The sequence below is a fragment of the Nicotiana sylvestris genome, chromosome 12, assembly GCF_000393655.2.
Source record: "Nicotiana sylvestris chromosome 12, ASM39365v2, whole genome shotgun sequence".
Classification (NCBI taxonomy): Eukaryota; Viridiplantae; Streptophyta; class Magnoliopsida; order Solanales; family Solanaceae; genus Nicotiana; species Nicotiana sylvestris.
In genome coordinates, this window is record NC_091068.1 from 157143807 (window position 1) to 157166545 (window position 22739).

At 40.6% G+C, this 22739-nt stretch overlaps 1 long non-coding RNA gene across 1 annotated transcript; it reads right to left on the reverse strand.

The window, feature by feature from the left end:
* Window positions 1–3317: 3317 nt before the first annotated feature.
* LOC104232825 (uncharacterized) lies at window positions 3318–19088 on the reverse strand. The gene is made up of 3 exons (XR_712450.2): window positions 18954–19088; window positions 18783–18848; window positions 3318–3373 (listed from the first exon to the last, which is right to left on the reverse strand). It is a non-coding gene; the product is annotated as an uncharacterized lncRNA (long non-coding RNA).
* Window positions 19089–22739: the final 3651 nt, after the last annotated feature.

Sequence of the window (22739 nt, forward strand, 5' to 3'; positions counted from 1 at the left end):
AGTGTTTGAATTGAATCCTTTGGGACTTGAAATTGGATCTTAGTCTTCAGGAATTAAGACTGGTTTGTAGCTTTCCTACCTTATCTTACCTTATCTGAAGTTGAATGGGATTCCTAAGTCGAATGACTGATCTCCGGACTCTTTACGGCTCTCAATCTCAATACTAGCTGGGGTTCAAATAGCCTTGACTCCGAAGGAGAAGATTCACTAGTCTGTTTTTCCGGTGCAGAATATAGGGCATTTGAATAGAATCCCTACCTTTGATTACCCAGATGGGATTGCAACTACGTCATATAAATAAGAATCCTCGAAAACAGAGGAATCCACGGCTCTTCTCAACTCTCTCACTAAGGGCTTTTATTCCAATAAGCCTACTTATACGTTTTATCTGAGCCTAGCTTCCAAAGCCAACTCATTCTCAGGGACGAGATAATAAGAAAGGATGGGAAAGAATAAAGAGTGCTTGCAAGTCGGAGAGCAGAGAATACTTAGATGCGTTCAATCAATCGCTTGTCGAATCACCAGTCATCGAGGACGGGCTAACTCTCATATCGCTAGTTCATCCCGATAGAACGGAAGTGAGTAACCTGGAAAGCAAAACAGTCAAGCAAGTGAAATGATCCGTAAGGGGGGTTAGCCTTTTCTTTATGATCATAAACTCCTCTGATCTACTCCATGGCAAAGCTTATGTTCGCTCTAAGATACTTTTAGCCCCTCTCTATAAAAAAAGTTATTTCCTCTTTTCATATATTTATTATAATAAAAAAATAGTAAAGGCATGCTTCAGCCTCGGTCGATCGCTATTGTTCCCATGACCATCAACTGGATCTTTCGCTATATCAATTTGGCCTTCAACTTGCTTTAATGGACAGTTATCATCCTTAAGGCCATATTTGCCTTTGCCACAATTAAAAGAGATCATATGAAGGCTCTCATACTCAATTTCCACACAGTGCGATTTAAACTTAGATAAAATAAAAGAGGCTTAGTAAGATCAACTTCTGCACACAATAAAATAGAACGATCGCCCTCAGCATCAAAGGTGGTATAATCAATCTTAAGCATCTTTCCAATTTCTTTCCCTTTAGCCGCCGAACATGATATCTGTTTTTTTCTTTTTGGTGGCCCTTAAAGTTTTATTTTTCTCCTTTATTCGGTCATCAAAGACATACTCTGCAAGCATCTTTCCCTTGTCATGTCAGCATGAAAAAAAAGTATTATCAAATTGGGGACCCTTCATCCCCCCCACCCCCGGTATCGAATTCTTTTAGTATCCAGCATGCTCCCTTTGTTCAGTCGGAAGACTTTTCTTTTGAGAAAGACTTTTTAGTCCCGTCCAACAAGAGAGGTAAAGCGTTTCTATTCAAATGAGACGCACTCCCATTGTCTCGCTAAGGTCAGCAGCAGGACATAGAGCAGGGATTGAGCAGTCTTGGGAGGCGGACTTATATTTTCCGGTTACAAATTGACGACATTTTCACTACTCAAACTTGAAAATGTCTTTTATACCTTCGGGGAAGCATACCGAAAGACCCAACTTTCGCTTAAAATCCCAGTTTGGATGAGCAAAGTTAGGCTCGATTTCGATTCATACTGAAAAATAGGTGAATAGTTGATAGCAGATGGGGTCAAGCTAAAGGTAGAGCTTGAATTGGATTTTCCAGTTGGAAATCCATTAGAAAAGTTGTACCTTGACAAGTCCCACGATGCTTCTGGCAGCCATCATCGCAGGGACGAAGAGATTCCCAAGACCATAACTATAGGCTCATTCTGCACCAGCCCATTAGCAAAACAAAAGGCAAGGAACTTCTTTGACTAGCATAGTATCGGGAACATGCCTAGAAGAGGATTTCAGAATTCTAGAGGCGCGCAAATAAAGCCATGCTTACTTCCTCTTCACTTCATGCTTATACACCAGCTGGACTATCTATCCTTCCTTGCTTTTGATTAGATTCTGACATCAGGAGATGAAAGCAGTCAAGCAGGCAAAACTTTTATTTTTAGATGGATACAAATTCAATCGGTGACACAAAACTAGGTCCAACATGAAAATTTTACGTCGTTTCCCATGGACCTACGAAATTTTAGGCCTGGAGTCCGTCAAAAATATTCGATAAAAATAATATGTACTAATACACAAAAGAATGGATATAATCATAAATTCGTGTTGCATGACTGTTAGGGAACTATCTTAGTACTTCAAATAGCATCATAAACGTTTTTCTTCTGATGGAACCTTTTGGATTTAAACAAAGGTGGAGGCGATTGAAAATCTTGGTAGGGACGCATTCATCTCCGTTGATTCTCTATTCAACTTGTGCTGCAATTTACATGCCCTTTGGCCACTCAGCTAGCTGATATGACCCTTATATGTAGTAGTTATATTCACAGTGCTTTCTAGTTCCCAATTAAAGATGTGAAATAAACCGATTGCACTAAATTTTTACCGGTTCAAAGCAAATTGAAACGATAAACATGTCAAATCATAACCAACACAATATTTTCTCAGGTCAAAAGAGTGGGTGAATTCGGAATTTTGGACTAAACATAGTGCTCGTTATATCAACATCTCTTCTTTCAATTAAAAATGATTATCCACAATACCAACTCTATGGATCATTTGGTTCAAGGGATTAGTTGTGTCATCTCGATATAAATTTTGGGGTAAAATTTATTCCGTATTTGGTTAAAAGTATTAGTTAAAATCGATATTATTTGTTATATTGAATCTTGATACAACTTGTCTCATATAAAAGGTGGAATAAGCAATTCAAGTTATAGTTTGATTTTAATCCCAAGATTATAATCTGGAATATCCCGGTTTTGAAGAAAACGATACCTAAAAGGTTGACTCCAATCATTCTATTTTTTGGAGTCTAAGTTCATAGGAGCCTGTGGACTCCAAGCAAGTTGAAAGGGCCCATTCTGGAAATCCATGTGTACTTGCGTCCAATCTTATATAGCTGGCCAGGTCTATCCAATTGGCCCCAATCTGGATTAACAGCAGTAAATTCTGATTGAGCTCGGCATTTACGGCAAATCAACATATCTTCATAATTGATGGACGCCCATCACTTAATGCTGTTTTACTCAGATCTAACAAAGCAGATCATTTTGTAGTCAGATCTATGACGCCGTCTTTAAACTGGATGGTGAATTACTACTGAACCACCAAAAAATCACAACACTACCTAAAAGCTCTCAGCACAAAATTGAAAAGCGACATGTCAAATCTGATGACCCCAAGCATCAGGTGACAAGTGAAACAGTTTAATCGTCGTGTCTTATTTTATCAGCAGACATCAAATCCAACATATGCTCTCTTTCAATGATGTGCCTTAGCTTCAGCCTTCTTTTGAGACTTGGCCTTTGCCTAGCAAAAAGATCAAGAGAAAACAAGTGTCACAATTACTGTGATCAAATTTGGCAAATCAGCTAGAGTTAAATAGATTGCAAACATATCTGTCGAAATAAAAAAATAGTATAACAGTTGATACAAGGATAAGAACAGAAACTCTCTATACAAGAGTCGATGTATTTCGTTTATTTGTTGACACGGACAAAATCATGGAAAGCCTCTGAACTTATTTCAATATTGAACCTGGACATATAAGAGAGTTCCTATGGAAAAGCTATTCTTGCGAGCTACTACTTTTGTGAATTTCTAGTGGCATTAACAACAAATTATCCGGTTGAGATTTGGGAACAACAAACCCCAAATACAGCACCACATCCAATATGAAGAGGGAGAGTGGAGCTAACCAAACCCAAATAGATCCATTACAATGAAGAATGTGACAAGCATACATCGTAAGAAAATCAGAGAGAAAATTAAGATTAGTTCTTGAAGCAACTAATACGCAGGGTCTATGAGCCATATGCTTGGAGAGTTAGAACTTAGCTAGTGATAGGGGTGTGCATTCGAATCGGTTTATCGATATATCGAATCAATTATTTGTTATCGGTTTATCGATATCGGTTTATCGATTTATTGATTTTGATTTTGATTCCGAAATTTTCCTTATCGAGTTATCGATTTCGATTTTGTCCTCTTCGATTATCGGTTTATCGATAAACCGATAAGATATACTAAAAAAAAAATAATAATAATAATAATAAAAAAATTTACCCTTATTCTATAATACCCTTTCCTTTACCCTAAGTCCCTAACCCTATTATTTCATCTACCACATTTAAGGAATGATCATATTTAGAGCTCAAGGGAATGAAGTTCAAATTAATGGAAAATAGAATTAGCCGTGAAGATGTATTTTTATTTTTTTATACCGTTGGAGTGTTGGTGGCATACATTTGATCCCTTATTTAGTTTCGTTGCATGTACTTGTTGACATAATTTTTATGTTATAAACGGTATTCGTCTTATTTTAGCTTCTTTTTGTCCATATTAGTTAGGCGTGTTTATAGCGATATACTTTCCGTGGAATCCCGCAAATTTTCTTATTGGTGTAATCGATAACCGAATCGATAAGCCCCAAAAATCGATAAATCGAAATCGAAAAAATCGAAACCTTATTGAAACGATAAGGATAAGCATATGTACAAATCGATAATCGATAAGTAATTATCGATAAGGGTCAAAATCGAATCAATAAATCGAATGCACATCCCTAGCTAGTGATGAATCCTTATCAAATGTGGAGATTCTAGCCTAAAACACATAATTTAGGCCCATAAATGGACTCTCCTAGCTTTGGAGAGGAAAAGAGGTGGTATTAAGGAGCACAGGTGGCATTTGAAACAATCCTGGTGTCTATATTCATTTCATACCCGGGCAACTTCATTCAATTTCTTTAAGTTTCAGTTGCCGACAAAGAAAATAAACATTATGAATAGAAAAGATGGCGAATATGCATAACCTCATATCTTGTTTACTACTGGTTTTCAGCAAATATTTTGTTTTTTTAATAACTGTGGTGCCTGGGCAAGAATGCGCGCACCTCGACTAATTCTACCCGGTACCCTCCATCTCCCACCAGCAACAAGTATAAGATTTAACGAAGCGGTGTCACGCAACACCGCTTCGTCAGAAAATTTTACTAAAAATATGTATTAATATTGTACTGAAATGGATAAGTAGAAAACAATGACCCCGCTTGACATAAATTGTGTCTTGGCGTGTTGGCCATGTGCTTGATTTTGCTCTAAGAGGTCAAAGGTTCAAACCTCAACTAACACATTTTTCTTTTGCAAATATTTGAGAGAGCCTTTGTGGTTAAAATTGTGAAGAAGTAGAATTGAACCCAGCAACTTTCTAACTTAAGACTCAACAAAACCAATAAACTAAAGCTATTTCTTGTCTAAAAGTATGATAATCAAATTTATATTCCAATTCTTCTATAAATTTCGATACCGCTTTCAAAAATTCCTGCGTACACCCCTGATCCTAGCCTACCAATTATCCTCATTTTGCAAATACAAATATAGGATGCTGGAATCTCGGATTGCATCGAGATTGCATAATTGAAACTCTGCTTAAGCTTAGTTGGAAAAGGCCAAATGTTTCCTTAATTAAGGGAAGGGGGAGAGAGACGTGCCTTGTTAAAATACAGAAAGAGAAGAGACAAGAGGATACTATTCAGGAAATGGAATGATTCTATTGGAAGTGCAGATGATTGCTTCATCAATCTTGTCTCTGAAAGTCTGAGTTCTGAAGCTTCGAACAAGATTGGGGAAAGAAGCCATTTCCAGTTAAAGTTTTTTTTCCCCTTAAATACTATAGCATTTACGTTTAGCATTAACGCGAGTTGTGTTTCTCTAGTTGCTGAACCCATTTATAGGCTGACAATTTTTTACATGAGCCCCGTAAATCAAAGAATTACATGGGACACTTGTATTGATCAACTACGTAACACTTGATTGGATAGTTGGAGGATCATTTTGGCAAAAATGCTTCTCAGCAAAGCCAAAGTCGAAAGGCTAGCATACTACAGCAGCTGAGGAAAGAGATTCTGAGGTGGAGGGAGAGACTGGAGGAGTAAACAAACACAAAAACACACTGTTGAACCAGTGCTTATTACAAAATCAGAAACCCTTAAACACGATAAGTTTAATGGGTTCTGTTTATTGGGCAAGAGTCATGGATAAATAGGTTGTGAATGGTAAGCCAATCTTTAGCCGAACTATGTTGTCAGTGGTTGATTGAAGTACATCAGTGATTAACCTTCGACCTGCAAATAGTTATCCATATTCCCGGTCATAGATTTCAAAATCTAACAAGCAACAATATCTTAGCAGGGTGCAATACCTGCACTGGAGTTCGCATAACATAATTCAGGACTTCTACACCATACCAAAAGAAATGATTGTATAGGTCCAAAGTTGGCGAGCATGGTAACGGATAAGCAGGACAAAAAAAGGGGTCGATCACGATATAACAGCTAAAGACCGTTCTCACAAAAGTTGATGCCAAAGGCGAGCAACTGAGATAGGATAGTAACAGTAACTTAGGTTCAGAAGGGTTTTTGGAGAATGTCCCTTATAAATAGGAAGAGATATGGAACAAAGGGGGGATCTGCCTTTCTGAACTGGAACATATTGTAAAAGTTGAAAGAAGAATATACGAAAGGGTTGTCTTATTTATTTATTCAAGCACACGTTGTTCAATCTTTATTCATAAATCTCAAGATCTCATATACATTTTGACCTCTCGCTTTTCCACGTCGCCGTCAGAGAAAAGGAACATCCCAATCATATAATCATTGGGTGATAGTTCCTTTCCCATTAGAGTCCTTGTCATTACTTACATTTATTATACATTTATGCTATCACATTTATTGTCAATCATAGCATATTAAGTGTTTGAGCAAATAAATGCTAAATCAATTAATGATAAGTTAGAGGGCGAATCTTAGTTGAACTTAATAAATTCTAGACCGGATAAAATAAAGCTCTTATATAACGAGTAGAGCTCGGGAGCATTAAACAGCGAACTTAATATGTTATGATTGACAATAAATGTGATAGCATAGATGTATAATAAATGTAAGTAATGACAAGGACTATAATGGGAAAGGAACTATCACCCAATTATGTATAATTGGGATGTTCCTTCTGACGGCGACATGGAAAAGCGAGAGGTCAAAATGTATATGGGATCTTGAGATTTATGGATAAAGATTGAACGTATGCTCGAATAAATAAATAAGACAACTCTTTCGTATATTCTTCTTTCAACTTTTACAATATGTTCCAGTTCAGAAAGGCAGATCCCCTCTTTGTTCCCTATCTCTTCCTATGTATAAGGGACATTCCCCCAAAACCCTAAAAAGTAGGGCATAAAGAATATCCAAAGCAATATTCTTTATGTCCACTTCTGAACCTAAGTTATCCTATCTCAGTTACCCCCCTTTGGCATCAACCTTTGTGAGAGCGGTCTTCAGCTGTTATATCGTGGTCGATCTCATCCTTTATCCTGCTTATCCGTTACCGTGCTCGCCAAATTTGGACCTATACAGTTAGTCCCTGCGCTTGTTGAGGTCGTAGTCCTGCACGTCCTCGATAGTGGACATCATTTGCTTTCACCTCGGGAGAATTTGGCTATTGAATCAAGCCGGGTCGACCAGGGTCGAGAGAATGACACAACTAACGTAGTCATGATTGATGTGGTTACCACGGGGTGACGTCACAGCCACGCGCATCATTACTACGCATCTTCCCGAGATAGCGTCTGCGTGCCTGTCGCTTTGGTTTTAGTGACATCGATAATCCTTTGCTTCGATTCTCGCACCATCCAGCCCTATAAATTGATGAGGGTTTCGTTTTTTCAGAAGTTTTTGCCATTTCCCTCTTTGCATGAACGAAATTGGTTTTAGTGCCATCGATAATCCTTTGCTTCGATTCTCGCACCATCCAGCCCTATAAACTGATGAGGGTTTCGTTCCTCTTTGCATGAACACCATTTTCCTTCGATCTTCTTTGCCAGTTCTCGTTGTTTTGTTTATACAATTCCGTTCCTCCTTCTTACCTAATCATCATCTCTTTCTTAAGGTTTGGTGGCACACCTTTCATCGTCAAGATGTCTCAAGCCCTTCACAATCATGACGAAGTTTCGGACGCCACTCTGTTATCGATGGCTCCTCCTTCTAGTGGTGAGGACCTCGTGGCTGAAAAGGGTGACAGTTTTCCTACCGTAGAGGAGATAGTTCCCAGAAGCCCCTTGTCCAAAAGCGATTTCCACAAGGAACCCGCTCCTTCTCCCGTTCCGATGATCTCTGAGACCGAGTCGTCTCATATAGTTGAACTCCGATCTACCTATCGTATCCCTCCTCATGTCGAGATGGTGTGGCGACATCATGGAGGTCCATAGACCTGGGTACTGTGCTTTTTACGTTTATCCTTTCTTGATTGTTTATACTCTCCCTCTTCTTCCGCTGGCGGAGGAGTTCTGCCGGTTTTACAATGTCTGCCCGGCATAGTTGTCTCCGTATTTGTATAAAGTTTTTCTGATGCTGACAAAGTACGCGGAGTTGGTTGATTGTGAGGTCGTCATTTGTCACCTGTTACATTTGTTTTCACCAAGTTTCTACAGAGGCACCATGATACACCTGCAACATCGCAGGACCAATGGATGATAGGACGAACCGGAAGTTTTGGCACAAGTTCCTTTTTATCAAAACGAAGCACTTGGTGTCGGACCCTGTTGGATTTCCTGAGCATTTCCTGAGCAGTGGAATCATAATCGTACGTGTTGATGACATGCGCCTGTTATCTTCTTTCATCCCTTTTGATTTTTATTCATTTGTGATTTCTCTGTGTTGTTTTTTTTTAGCTGAGAGGCGTGCACCCTTTCACGTCGTGGGCATTAAGGACTGGGTGGCTCGCATGTTACCTCACATGGTGGGAATCCGAGACTAGGCGGTTTTCTACAAACGTTTTAGACCGAAGGTTCCGCCTAGTAAGTGTTACTTTTGTTTCGGCCTTCTGCTGCTTGCCGTCATTTATTGATACGACCTCTTGGTGGTGAGAGGTCGACGGGCTTCCAAAAAGAAAACTCCAGTGCCGACATTTCGCCAGGGCAGGGATGCAATTTACTTTGGTTGAGTCCGCCCGCGGAGATCGTACTCTAACTTTGTCAACAAGGGGTCCTCTCCTCGGGATGTCGCTGTATGGGACGAGATCTCTTCCTGGCCCGTCTACCACCTTATAGATGTGTCCTCTAACGGGGAGGAGTCGTCGTCGAGAAAGAGAAGGATGGAGCTCGAGATGGTCGTCGCCACCAGCGTTGAAAAGAAAAAGGTCGTGGAGTCCTCGCCTATGCTAGACGCAAGGGCTATTTTTATGGCGGATGCCATTACGGCAAGGAGGTCCCCTAGGGCCGAGGGGATATGCCAAGGCGGGAAACCTACACGGGTTGCTGAAGGTGGCGCGTCGTTGGCGACCAGAGGGGATGGGGCGGTGCTCGCAGAGGACGATGGTTCAGGCTCGGACATCGATCCCGAAGAGATGCAAGCCTTTTGGGAGAGAAATACCCGTGTGGAAGAGGACGAAGGGTCCTAACCGACACGTAATCATTCCCGTGGGTTACAATCTTTTGGCGAACTCTGAGCAGGCAGTGTCGTCCTTCCCCCTTGTGCGCTGCTTCTAAAAACACGGTGCTTCAGGCGATGAGTGATGCATAGCTATCGCAGAGTATTTCTAGCATGGCTTTGCGAGTAAATGTTTTTTCTTTTCCTGTTAGGATTTGTTTCGCATGCGTAATCTGCTTATGCTGATTTTCTTTCTTCTGCATGTCAGACTCTGATTATGGAGATCGAGCGCGATCGAAGGGATGAACGGAGGACGGTCGTTTTTAAGAAGGTGGCCTCCAAGTGCAAAGAGTATCGCACCAAGCACCGTGCGTCGGCCGACGTCTTCACTCAAGATAGCGATTTTCAGCTATTTCGCGATGGGCTTAAACAGAAAGAGGAAGAGTTGGCGCAGAAAATCGAAGAGCTAAAGGAGCAGGATGATGAGCTGATGAAGACCGTAGGTCGATGCAGTGAACTTGAGGCGGCTCTTAAGGCCAAGGATGATGAGCTCGAGGTAAGCAAGGGGGTGTTGGCCGAGAATGCCGATCTTTAGGCGCGGGTGGCCTCTTTAACTGCTCAGCTTGGGCGAAGAGAAGCGGAGGCTGTTAATATGAAGGGTGAGTTGAGCGTTAAAGTCGATGAATTGGCTCGTGCCGAAAAAGGCAAGGTGGCTGCCATATCCGAAGCAGCAGCCCTGGATGATGCCCTCCGCGTTTGTAGGTCTTAGCGGGCTAATGAGGTGGAGACATCGACGCTCAAGGTAGCGGATCCAAGATCTGGAGGCGGAATTGTCCGGATTGAATGAACAAGTTGTTGCTTTGAAGGTAGAGGAAGTGTGACGGTAGTCGCAGTCGTCCACATCTCATACTTTAGTTGATCCCGTCGTGCCGCGGGAGTTGTATAAGATGTGGGTTCATGCCGAGGCTCAGCTTGACGTGTACAAGTCCCTGAAGGCCAACGGAAGGTTTCTGAGGCAGAACTCGAGGGTGTTCATGTTAAAGCACGTGCAACCCGTGAAGCCTGTGGTTATGATCCCGGTACGCCTAGCGGGGATGATGTCGATGATGATGCAAACAGATTCACCTCCGATTCTTGGTATAATGAGGAGTATGTCGCGGGGTTGACGCGGCGTAAGGCCGTTGTATTTATTTTGTTTTGCCTTGCTATTTTTGTGATGGCGTCTTCGAGGTTTTGTAGCATAACAGTTGCAATGGAATAGTTACTTTTTTGTTGTGTATCTCCGAATTGTTATTTTTGTTTGCTGTGAGGTGAAGTCCCTGGCTTTTCGGCCGCTTGTGTGTAATGTTTTGGCGTAGTCGGTCGCAGATCTTAAAGTAACTCGGACGAGGCCGAGTGTTAAGTAACTCGGGCTAGGCCGAGTGTTAAGTAACTCGGGCTAGGCCGAGTGTTAAGTAACTCGAGCGAGGCCGAATGTTAAGTAACTCGAGCGAGGCCGAATGTTAAGTAACTCGAGCGAGGACGAGTGTTAAGTAACTCGAGCGAGGCCGAGTGTTAAGTAATTCGAGCGAGGCCGAGTGTTAAGTAACTCGAGCGAGGTTGAATGTTAGATGTGAAAAACGATGGAGAGTAAAATGTTGTTTTTTTCACTCATTGGAGAGTATCTTAGTGGAGAGTACAAATGTTGTTATATTTCATTCATTGGAGAATACTATATATGTCTGTTTCACACATATATTGAAGAAGTTTCCATGTATTTAGTCCCTTCATCGTTCGGCCCGGAGATGCAGTCGGCAGGCGGGGCGATGAATCATACTTTAAACTTCGAGACGTCCCTTTCATCGCTTCTTTAAAAACCTCCTCGAGAAAAACCCAATTGGGACAAAACCCAGGTGAGGGAAAAAGAGTACGACTTGAGGGGCGTCCTTTTTCAGAAGTTGAAGTATTTGAGGTGGGCGATATTCTAATTGTTTTGTAGTAGTTTTCCTTCCATTGTTTCTAGTTGGAATGCTCATTTGCTTGTTGCTGTTTTGATTTTGTATGGCCCGTCCCAATTGATTCCTAATTTGCCTTCTTTTGGGTCTTTGCTCGCTTGTGTTTTGGCCTTGGGAACATAGTCTCCGACTTTGAGTGGTCGTATTTTGGCGTATTTGTTGTAGTATCTTTCTGCTTGTTGTTTTTGGGCTACCATTCTTACGTAAGTCATGTCTCTTCGTTCTTCTGTCTCGTCGAGGTCTTGTTTTCCGTTCTCGTCGTTGTTTTGTCTGCTTTCATTGGAGTATCTCAGGCTAGGCTCTCCGACCTCAACAGGTATCATGGCGTCAGTCTCGTAGACTAGTGAATATGGCGTTTCGCCTATGCTCGTTTTCGGCGTGGTGCGGTAGGCCCATAGTACCTCTGGTAGCAACTCCAGCCATAACCATTTGCGTCCTCGAGCTTTTTCTTTAAGATATTCAATATTGTTTTGTTGGAGGATTCGGCTTGACCGTTGCCGGCAGGATGATATGGCGTGGAAAGTATTCGCTTAATGCGCCATTTTTCGAAGGTGGTCTTTTTCCCGATGAATTGGGGCCCATTATCGCAACTGATTTCTTTGGGGATGCCGAACCGGCATATGATGTTCCTCCATATGAATGTGATGACTTCCTGTTCGCGTATTTGGGTGAACGCATCTGCTTCCACCCATTTGGAAAAGTAGTCAGTTAAAACAAAAAGAAAACGTATCTTACCACACCCCGCCCTGCTGGAAGGGGTTCCACGATGTTCATTCCCCATTTGATGAACGGCCATGGCGAAGTGACAGAGTGGAGGTTGTCGCCCGCTTGATGTATCATAGGCGCGTACTTTGGCACTGCTCGCACCTCTTGACGTAATCTGTGGCTTCCTTCACCACAATGACCTTCGTGCACTTCTTCGAGCACGCACCTTGTTTGATTCGGCCCTAAGCATTTTGCCAAGGGGCCCCCGAACGTTCTCTTGTACAGGTCGTGATTTATGATGTTGTACCTGGCAGCCTGCATTCGAAGCTTTTTGGCTTCTTTTTTGTCTTGTGGGAGCACTCCCTCCTACAAATATGTCATGATGCGGTTGCGCCAGTCCCAAGTCAAATTTATGGAATGTACCTCGAGTTGGTCTATTGACGAGTGGAGAAGGGTTACCACGTTTTCTTTAGTGATATTTTTGGGGGCTGCTGCTAGTTTGGCGAGGCTATCCGCCTCGATGTTTTGAGCTCGAGGTATCTGGTCGAGTCGACATTCATCGAATTCTGGCAGTAGTTTGTGAATTTCTGCTTGGTATTTTTGTAGCCTTTGCTTTTTGATTTGGAAAGTCCCTATAACTTGGTTGACGACGAGTTGTGAGTCGCATCTGAGGATGACTCGCCATGCTCTATATTTGAGAGCTAGCTTTAACCCTACAATTACGGCCTCATACTCGGCCTCATTGTTAGTCATATCGGGGCAACGTATGGACTGGCGGATAACTTCACCTGTTCGGACCTCGAGTACGAGTCCCAGTCCAGATCCCGACGCGCTGGATGCGCCGTCGGTGTAAAGGACCCAAAGATCGGGTTGCCCAAGGGAGGTATGAGAAGCTTCCTGCTCGACCTTAGGCATTATTTTAGCACTGAAATCGGCGACGAAGTCGGTGAGTACCTGCGATTTTATCGCTGTCCGCGGCTAATATGTTATATCGTGCTAGCTCAATTCTATGGCCCACTTGGCCAGTCTTGCCGACAATTCGGGTTTATGTAGGATGCTCCGCAGAGGGAAAGTCGTCACCACCGATATGGGGTGGCACTGAAAATAGGGTCTAAACTTTCGTGAAGCTATAACCAATGCTAAGGCTAGCTTCTCGAGGGAAAGTCGTCACCACCGATATGGGGTGGCACTGAAAAATAGGGTCTAAGCTTTCGTGAAGCTATAACCAATGCTAAGTCCAACTTCTCGAAGTCGGGATACCTCGTTTTGGTGTCGACCAAGGTTTGGCTAATATTATAAATTGGAGATTGCGTACCTTTGTTCTCGCGGACCAGCACCGTACTTACCGCGACTTCTGAGACGGCCAAATATACTAGGAGGCGTTCGCCAGGCTCTGCTTTGGCAAGTAGTGGGGGCGAGGACAAGTATGCTTTTAGTTCTCTTAAGGCATCGATGCATTCTGAATTCCACTGGAGCCCGTTGTCTTTTTTCAGTATGTTGAAGAATTTGTGGCATCTGTCGGATGACCGCAAGATGAATCTTGACAGGGCGGCTATACGGCCAGTCAGTTTTTGCACCTGTTTCTTGCTGGTTAACACTTCAGGTATCCCTTCAATGGCTTTGATTTGATCTGGATTGACTTCGATGCCTTTTTGTGATACCAAGAAACCGAGAAATTTGCCCGAGGTTATGCCGAAGGCATATTTTTCGGGGTTTAGTTTCATGTCGTACCGCCTCAATATACCGAAGGCTTCTTTCAGATGATCGATGTAGTCTTCTTTCCTTTTTGATTTGACTAACATGTCGTCGATGTAAACTTCCATTGTTCTGTCGAGTTGATCTTTGAACATCTTAGTGACCAACCTTTGGTACGTCCCCCCCCATTCTTCAAGCCGAATGGTATAACTCTGTAGAAGTACGTTCTCTGATGGGTGATGAAAGTAGTTTTCTCTTGGTCCTCCTCCTCCATGAGGATTTGGTTGTAACCTGAGTAAGCGTCCAAGAAGCTTAGCAATTTGTGTCCTGTTGTTGCGTCGATGAGCTGGTCGATGTGAGGCAAGGGAAAGGAATCTTTAGGGCATGCCTTGTTTAGGTCTGTGAAATCTACGCACATCCGCCATTTCCCGTTTTTCTTTTTTACCATGACCACATTGGCGACCCATTGGGGGTATTTTGATTCCCGGATGGAACCGTTGGTGAGGAGCTTATCCACCTCATCGCTTATGGCCTCATTGATTGCGGCATTGAATTTCCTTCTTATTTGCCGCACTGGTGGATAGAGTGGGTCGACGTTCAACTTGTGTATGGCAACGTCTTTCGGGATACCCGGCATATCTGCATGGGAGAAAGCGAACAAATCGGCATTGTCAATTAAAAACTTGTGAAATTTACCTGGTTCTGAGTCCGATGTAAGCCTTTTTGTTGTTATCGTTGTTGTTTAGTTGGACGGGATCGAGATCTTCTACCGTTGACTCAGCGGCTTCCACGATGTCGGGGTCCCTGATGACGTCTGTTTGTACGTCGAATCTGGTCCTCAACTTTGGTAATTACTATGCCTCTGCGTCTGTTCCCTTCAGCTGTTGGGTGTACGTGCAATCTTGGGCGATACGATAGCATTCTTAGACGGTGCGTTGTTCGCCCGGATACTGAATATTCCCCATGGAGTAGGGAACTTGATTACTTGATAGAGGCTTGACGGGATGGCCCTCATAGCGTGTATCCATGGCCGCCCTATGATCACATTGTAGGTTGTGTCTTGGTTCATGACATGGAATGTTGTTTCTAGGGTGACGCCCCCGCTAGAACAAGTAGCGTTATCTTCCCAAAGATTCGCTCAACTGCATTGTTAAAACCTGTTAGTGTTATGCAACGCGGTACTATCTTGTCTTTGAGTCTCATTTGTGCAAGGACTCGAGGGTGAATAATACACGCACCACTTCCGTCGTCTACCATTATTCTTTTTACATCAATATCTGAGATACGTAAAGTAATAACAAGAGCATCGAAATGAGGGAAAGTCAAATCGTCGGTATCCGACTTATCGAAGATGATACTGTCTCTGAGGTCGTCGTACCGTTCGTGAGTGATCGGCCGTTTCAGTTTATGTGTAGTGGTGAACTTCACATGGTTGATCGTTGCTTCATCGCCTCCACTAATGATCATTTGGATGGTGCGGGCGGGGGAGGGTGGCTTTGGAGGTCCTTGGTGTTGTTAACGTCCGCGGGCAAAGTTGGTTCGTCCACGATTGCTCATCGGTTCCCTCAGGTGCCCTTGGTTCAGCATGTTTACTACTTCTTGCCGTAGAGCTATGCAGTCCTCAGTCTTGTGACCCCGCTCCTAGTGAAATTCACAGAGGACGTTCGACTTCCGAGTACTTGGGTCGGACTTCATCCTTTGTGGCCATTTCACCTTTGTGCCAAGCTTATCTAGTGCGTACACTACTTTTGAAGGGGAAACACAAAAATTGTGAGCAAATAAGAGGGGAGTCATACCTCTTTCGTTTCGCCGAGTCCCTGTGTGCGGCCTGGCCGGCCCTTCCGTATGTCGAGGAGACAGTGGGACGGCTGTTCTAACGTAGGGCTGATGTCTTTCTCGATTAAGACGGGGCCCGACTGATCTCTTCGACCGTTGTTACGACGATCCTTCCTCGATTCTGCTTGAACTAACGTCAACCGTTGGGTCGGGCCATTAAGGTCGTCCTCGTTGGCTCTCACCTCGGCGCAATAGGCAATGTGGATTTCTTCTCAAGTGGTAGGAGGGTATTTCATGAGCCTGCTTAATAGTTTTCTGGTTGCTCTCGACCCATTCCTGCACAAACCGTTCTGGAAGGCTGCTACGGCCATCCTTTGTGATACATTTGGTAGGCTTATTCTCACCCTGTTGAAACGGGCGAGAAAGTCCCTGAGTCCCTCTCCAGGCGATTGTCTGACGGCGAAATGTCATTCACCCTGGCCTCCGCCTTTTTAGCCCATGCATGGGCAGTGACGAACTTGTTAGCCATATCTTCGAGCGTTGCTATTGACCGCGCCGGCAGTTGTGAATACCAGGTTAAGGCTTCCCTCGTTAAGGTTTCGCCGAATTTTTTAAGTAACACTGATGGTACTTGCTCCTTCGAAAGGTCGTTGCCCTTTACCGCTGTGACATAATGGATGATGTGATCTTCAGGGTCTGTAGTACCATCGTATATCTTCAGGTACAGTGGCATTTTGAAGGTTTTAGGTATGGCATATGGAGTCGCTTCCTCATTGTACGATTGTTCGACGAACCGACCAACGTCTCGTTTCGATAGCATCTTTGGGGCGCCTCGTATATTATCGACCCTTTCTTGATGCTCCCTTGTCTGGTCGCCGAGAGCCTTGTTTTCGTTTTTCATTTTCTTTAGAATGGCTGTGAGTGCATCATTACCTGCATCAATCATGACTACATTAGTTGTGTTGTTCTCTCGACCCTGGTCGACCCGGCTTGATTCAATAGCCAAAATCTCCCGAAGCGAAAGTAAATGATGTCCGCTTATCGAGGACATGCAGGACTACGACCTCAACAAGTGGAGGGACTAACTGCATAGGTCCAAATTTGGCGAGCACGGTAACAAATAAGCAGGACAAAGGACGGGGTCGACCACAATAGAGCAACTGAAGACTGTTCTCACAAAGGCCGATGCCAAAGGAGGGCAGCTGAGATAGGATAGTAACGGTAACTTAGGTTCAGAAGTGGACATAAAGATATTCCTCTGGATATTCTTTATACTGTACTTTTTAGGGTTTGGGGGAATGTCCCTTATAAATATGAAAGGATAGGGAACAAAAAGGGGATCTACCTTTCTGAACTGGAACATATTGTAAAAGTTGAAAGAAGAATATACGAAACAGTTGTCTTATTTATTTATTCAAGCACACGTTGTTCAATCTTTATCCATAAATCTCAAGATCTCATATACATTTTGACCTCTCGCTTTCCATGCCGCCGTCAGAGAGAAGGAACATCCCAATCATATAATCATTGGGTGATAATTCCTTTCCCGTTATAGTCTTTGTCATTACTTACATTTATTATACATTTATGCTATCACATTTATTGTCAATCATAGCATATTAAGTTCGATGTTTAATGCTCCTGAGCTCTACTCCTTATACAAGAGCTTTATTTTATTCGGTCTAGAATTTTTAAGTTCAACTAAGATTCGCCCTCTAACTTATCATTAATTGGTTTAGCATTTATCTGCTCAAACAATGATGTCAATTAGCGACCATTTAACTTCACAGTAACTCTTCTCCAAATTCCAGTTTATCATAACTGGAAATAGCTCAAACAATAACTTTGACATCACCAGCCACCAAGAAGTGATTAGTGTTTTCATAAAGAAATCCACTTAGCATACAGAAAAAGGTTACAATGGCTCGATTTCAGTCTACGTCCTCATTACATGCGTCTTGAACTCAGGCAGAGAATCCCTAGTTCTCCACTAGGTCCTTGAATACACTTATTCCATCTGAAACAACTCAGGTCCTAGGGAGACATTCAGTTTCTCCGTTCTCATATATAATTTTTACATTAGAAAATTAGAAAGTTAACCTCACCTTTCTATTCACCTCATTCACAATAATATCTAGGATGTATCTGGGTCGAAAGGAATAATAGATGTTTTGATGGATTATCAACTTCAATAGGTTGCTCAAAGGCTAGATGTTTGGTTAATTTGTTTCACTGGGCTAACCTTACAACCTGATGTTTTTTTGGACTTTGTCAACTCTTTAGTTTTGTAGCACTTAATTGTAAATGAGCTGTCAAACTCACTTGTTTTGTAACTTTTGCATCTTCCTGATGCTTTTTATGATATATTCTACTTACTTCATCAAAAAAAAATTCACAATAATATCTAGGAATTGGTCCACTCATCTACTTGGGCATTCTTTTATCAGATTACATTTAAAATGCAAATCATGTTAAGAATACCTTCGCAAATGGAGCTTGTTATCATATCTGGACATATACAACATAACATCATATCCAAGAAAAGAAAAAGACTAGAACAGTCCAGGTTGAAACTTTCAAAATATTCAATTAACCAACTATGACTCACTCCAGACTGGTTGAGTTGGCTATACGAATCTTATATATCTGTTCTGCGCTATTCATAAGCCTTTTCATTTTATATTAATCTCTTAAAAGCCAGGTTGACACTTTAAAAGTCTATCAAACAACCAACTTCACCTCAATCCTAAACTATCTAAGTTGGCCATATGAATCTTCTCTATCTTTCCGCATTATTCCAAGCTAATTTTATTTTGTAAGGAACCCTAAATGTCTGGTACTTCAATTTACAGCCAATTATAACAATCCACAATTTAAGGAACTTGAAGTAACAGATCGAATGAACACCGTGCAAAATCTGTTTTAATCAATTTATGGTAGGCAAGTTTTTTAATCAGAAAAAAAAAATCAAAATCGATGAATCAGCAGCTTCTATATCGCAAAATAGAAAAAGTCAGCTACATAAGTATAAAGTAGTCTATGTGAATCCGGCTTTATTCAGTCCAATTTCATTTCAGTATACTAAGTATTTATCCAAAATAAAAAAGATTAAAGGGGAGGAAAATACCCTGAGATACTTGAGCTTAATGTTTCCATAAGCAAGTCCACACGTGAATGCCGATGCACGCGCTACCTGCCGCCGATCAAATCCACCGACAACCAAAATATTTCAAAAGTTAAAAAAAATTAAACAAACGAGAAGTTTATTCAGAAGTGCAATTAAGATTAGATGATTTACCAGAGCAAGAGTGCTAGTTCCGGAGTAAGGTGCTGATACTTGATAGTGCAAAATGGAGGAAAATTGGAATTTTGAGAAAAGAAGCTTCTAGAGCTCTTTTTATAATCCCTAGAATTCGCAAACCCTGAGCTTGGGAATATCGGTTTGGGAGCAGTGTGGACCCGGCTATTAGGAACCGTAACCTAAATACTCCGCACCCGGATAATTGCACCAATATATTACAACTAGTAAATTTTGCCCGCGCTTGCGCGGTACATTAATAAATATAGAATTTGTACTCTACATTCGGCTAAAATTAAATTTAATTGACGGCACCAAGGACATCGATAGAAGCCATAATGATGTTAAAATTACTGCATAAACTTTATTGAAATAGATGATGACAAATCAAATTAAAGTTTGAGCTTGATTTCTTTATTCAGGGGCTAAAAGTAGATTTTTAAATATCACTATTCATGTACTAATAGCCATTTGTCATCTAGTGACAGCTTCTCTATGGTTGTATAGTCTAGCCTTGATGGCAATTCTATTGTAGAAAAATTAATTGAAAGTGTGCGTAATCAAAGAAATTTCATACTATATATTGGGAATATATCATATGCATTCAGAACAAAGAGTAGTCGAAAAAACTAATATGTTGAATTTATCAATTAATTAATATATAGAAGGCATCTTGAACCACAACCAAGAACAAAATCATCTTAATCTTACAGTGTAAACAGAGGGAAATAAGAAGACTGACTAACAACTATCTAATCAACAGTGTACTGTTTAGCAATTAGTGAAAGATCGTCTAATGTCCATTGCCCTTATAAGAGAGAAAAATTACATGCAAAAAAGAAATATTAAAATAAAAAACCAAAGATATATAAGCATACCTGCTAACAAAGTACACGGAATTTCATGTCAATTTCTCTGCAAACTTTGGATCAAATAGATACAAAGGACTTTCTTCCCACTCAATTACTCTAAGTTTAGAACGGGCTCATCAAGAAAATCCATTTCCTCATTATAGCGTCCCTTTATAGCCAAATTGAGGTTTCATGTCAGTTAAGCTTTTTTATTTACAAAGATGCTTAATGTTCAATTAATATTATATTAGTGCATTGGATCAGTTACAGACCCCTAGGCTTTTTCAATAAAATAAATGGTGATTTTTGTTATTCAGGTGATATATTTGCGGAAGTGAGTGACCAGTACGTTAGAAACTTTTGAGTTTCTTCAGTTATAACTTCCATACAAATGGATAAAATGAGTTATACTCATCATCAGAAGTGTAAAGAGGTTTTGGTAAAAAAGAAACGTGGGAAGAAATAAATGACATTAAAATGTAATGATATAAATATGATACACTATACTTAATTTTCTTCAAATTATGAAATAAGGGATAAAAGCCAAAATAAAATGAGAAAAAAAGATGGACTTCCTTGAGCTTTGAGATGTGTCACGTCACCTTTTCTATTCATATATATATATTATACTTGAGTGATTTAATAAGGTCAGAAGGCATATAATTAATTATGGTTAAATGTAGAGGCGGAGCTAGCTTATTGGGTGCGCTTTTAGTTGAACTCAATTACTTTTACTTAAATATTATGTTTGTAACAATTTTTTTATCAAATATATAAAAGTATTTAATTGCAAACTCAATAATTAAGACGAGCTATGAGTTTTGTAACAAATTCAGAACCCAAAAACTTCAAATCTTATTTCCGCTAGTTAAATATTTGAAGTCCATATGCATAAAATATATCATGCATCTATTGATTTAGTATAAACACCGAGTACATATTTTTAATTCTTTTTAAATAACTTTTAATTATTACTAATAATTTTAATTTATACTAGACTACTAGTACATTTTTCCTAATTTCTTATGATGTATTTTAAAATTTTAAAACGATAACATGTTGACGCTTAATTGAGATCGAAATTAGAAGATTTGATCATTGGCACGCAGTATTAAATCCTTCATCTATAACTATTTATCTATCTATCTATATCTATATCTATATATATATACATTATATTAAAAGCACGAAGGTCCTAAGCGAAATGTTGTTCGTCTTTTTTATCCTTTAATAGTAGAGTTTACACTGGACAAAGTAGTCATTTTGTTATTTTCCTAATATTTAAAAATTTGAAATAGAATAAAATTTTGGTTATAATATATTTCCTTATTTAAACTAAAGTCTTATATTTAGGACTTTTAAATAAGCGAAATGTCATTCGCCTTTTTTATCCTTTAATAGTAGAGTTTACACTGGACAAAATGATCATTTAGTTATATTCTTAATATTTAAGACTTTGAAATAGAATAAAATTTTGGTTATAATATATTTCCTTATTTAAACTAAAGTCTTATATTTAGGACTTTTAAATCAATTAAGATTTTAAAATCTATAAATCCTTTCCTTAATTATTAACATAACTGTAAGAAAAAGAATATGGCAATCATACGCTTCTTAATTATGGAAAAATTTAACTTTTTCTTAATTATGTTTACAATATAATATTGTAGAAACTTGCATATAGTATAAATGTCATGATCCGGATTTTTTCACCCTCGGGAGTTGTGATGGCGCCTACTAGTGGAAGCTAGGCATGCCGACCATTTGCACAAATTACTTATTTCCCATTTTACTTCTTTAACAAGTGTGAATCAACAGTTATAAGCGAAAATTTAAAGCAAGCGGAAGAAATGATAAACCAGTTGAATATATATATATATATATAATACAACGTCTTAAGCAAAAATCTACCCAGAATTGGTGTCACGATTCACAAACAGTCTAGAATCACTACAAACAAGGTCTGAAAAATAAATAATGCATTGTTTCGGAAATATGTAAATGAAATAGGATGAAGGGATAGAGGGAGACGCCAGGGCCTGCGGACGCCTGCAGGACTACCTCGGAGTCTCCGACTGGACTAAAGGCACACCCGAGCTAAGGTCCGAATGTTGCTGCTCCCGGATCTGCACACAGTGCAGAATGTAGTATCAGCACAACCAACCCCACGTGCTGGTAAGTGTCTGGCCTAACCCCGGCGAAGTAGTGACGAGGCTAGGACCAGACTACCATATAAACCCGTGCAGTTATATCATATACAGCGGAAAATAAAACAGAAATATACAATTAAGGATGGGAAGGGGGCATGTTGCGGAGAATATCATTTACCAACAATAACTCAGAAGAAAAGCATAAAAAATAATCTAAAATTTGCGGCAGAAAGAATAAGGAAACTCTAACCAATCAATAACCACTTTTATCATTTATTGTTGCGGCGCGCAACCCGATCCAAATCATAAAAATATTGTTGCGGCGTGCAACCCAATCCAAATATAATATTGTTGCGGCATGCAACCCGATCCAATTATAATATTGTTGTGGCGTGCAACCCGATCCAAATATAATATTATTGCGGCGTGCAACCCAATCCAAATATAATATTATTGCGGCGTGCAACCCGATCCAAATATAATATTGTTGCGGCGTGCAACCCGATCCAAATATACAATTCAATACCAATCACAAGAAAAGAGTCCCGGCAAGGGAAGAATAAGGAAAACAACACTATCCCGGCAAGGGAATCGACAATTTAAGTAAATACGTCCCGGCAAGGGAGTCAGCTAAAACCAAACTTGTTCCAACATTTAACTTCACAAGAGAAACCTCATCTAGCACCAATACCCAAGCATAAGCAACTTCCACGAGAATAATCATAATTCTTTCCCGACATAGAAAAACAACAACTTAGGCATTCGTAGTACTTATTAAGAACACA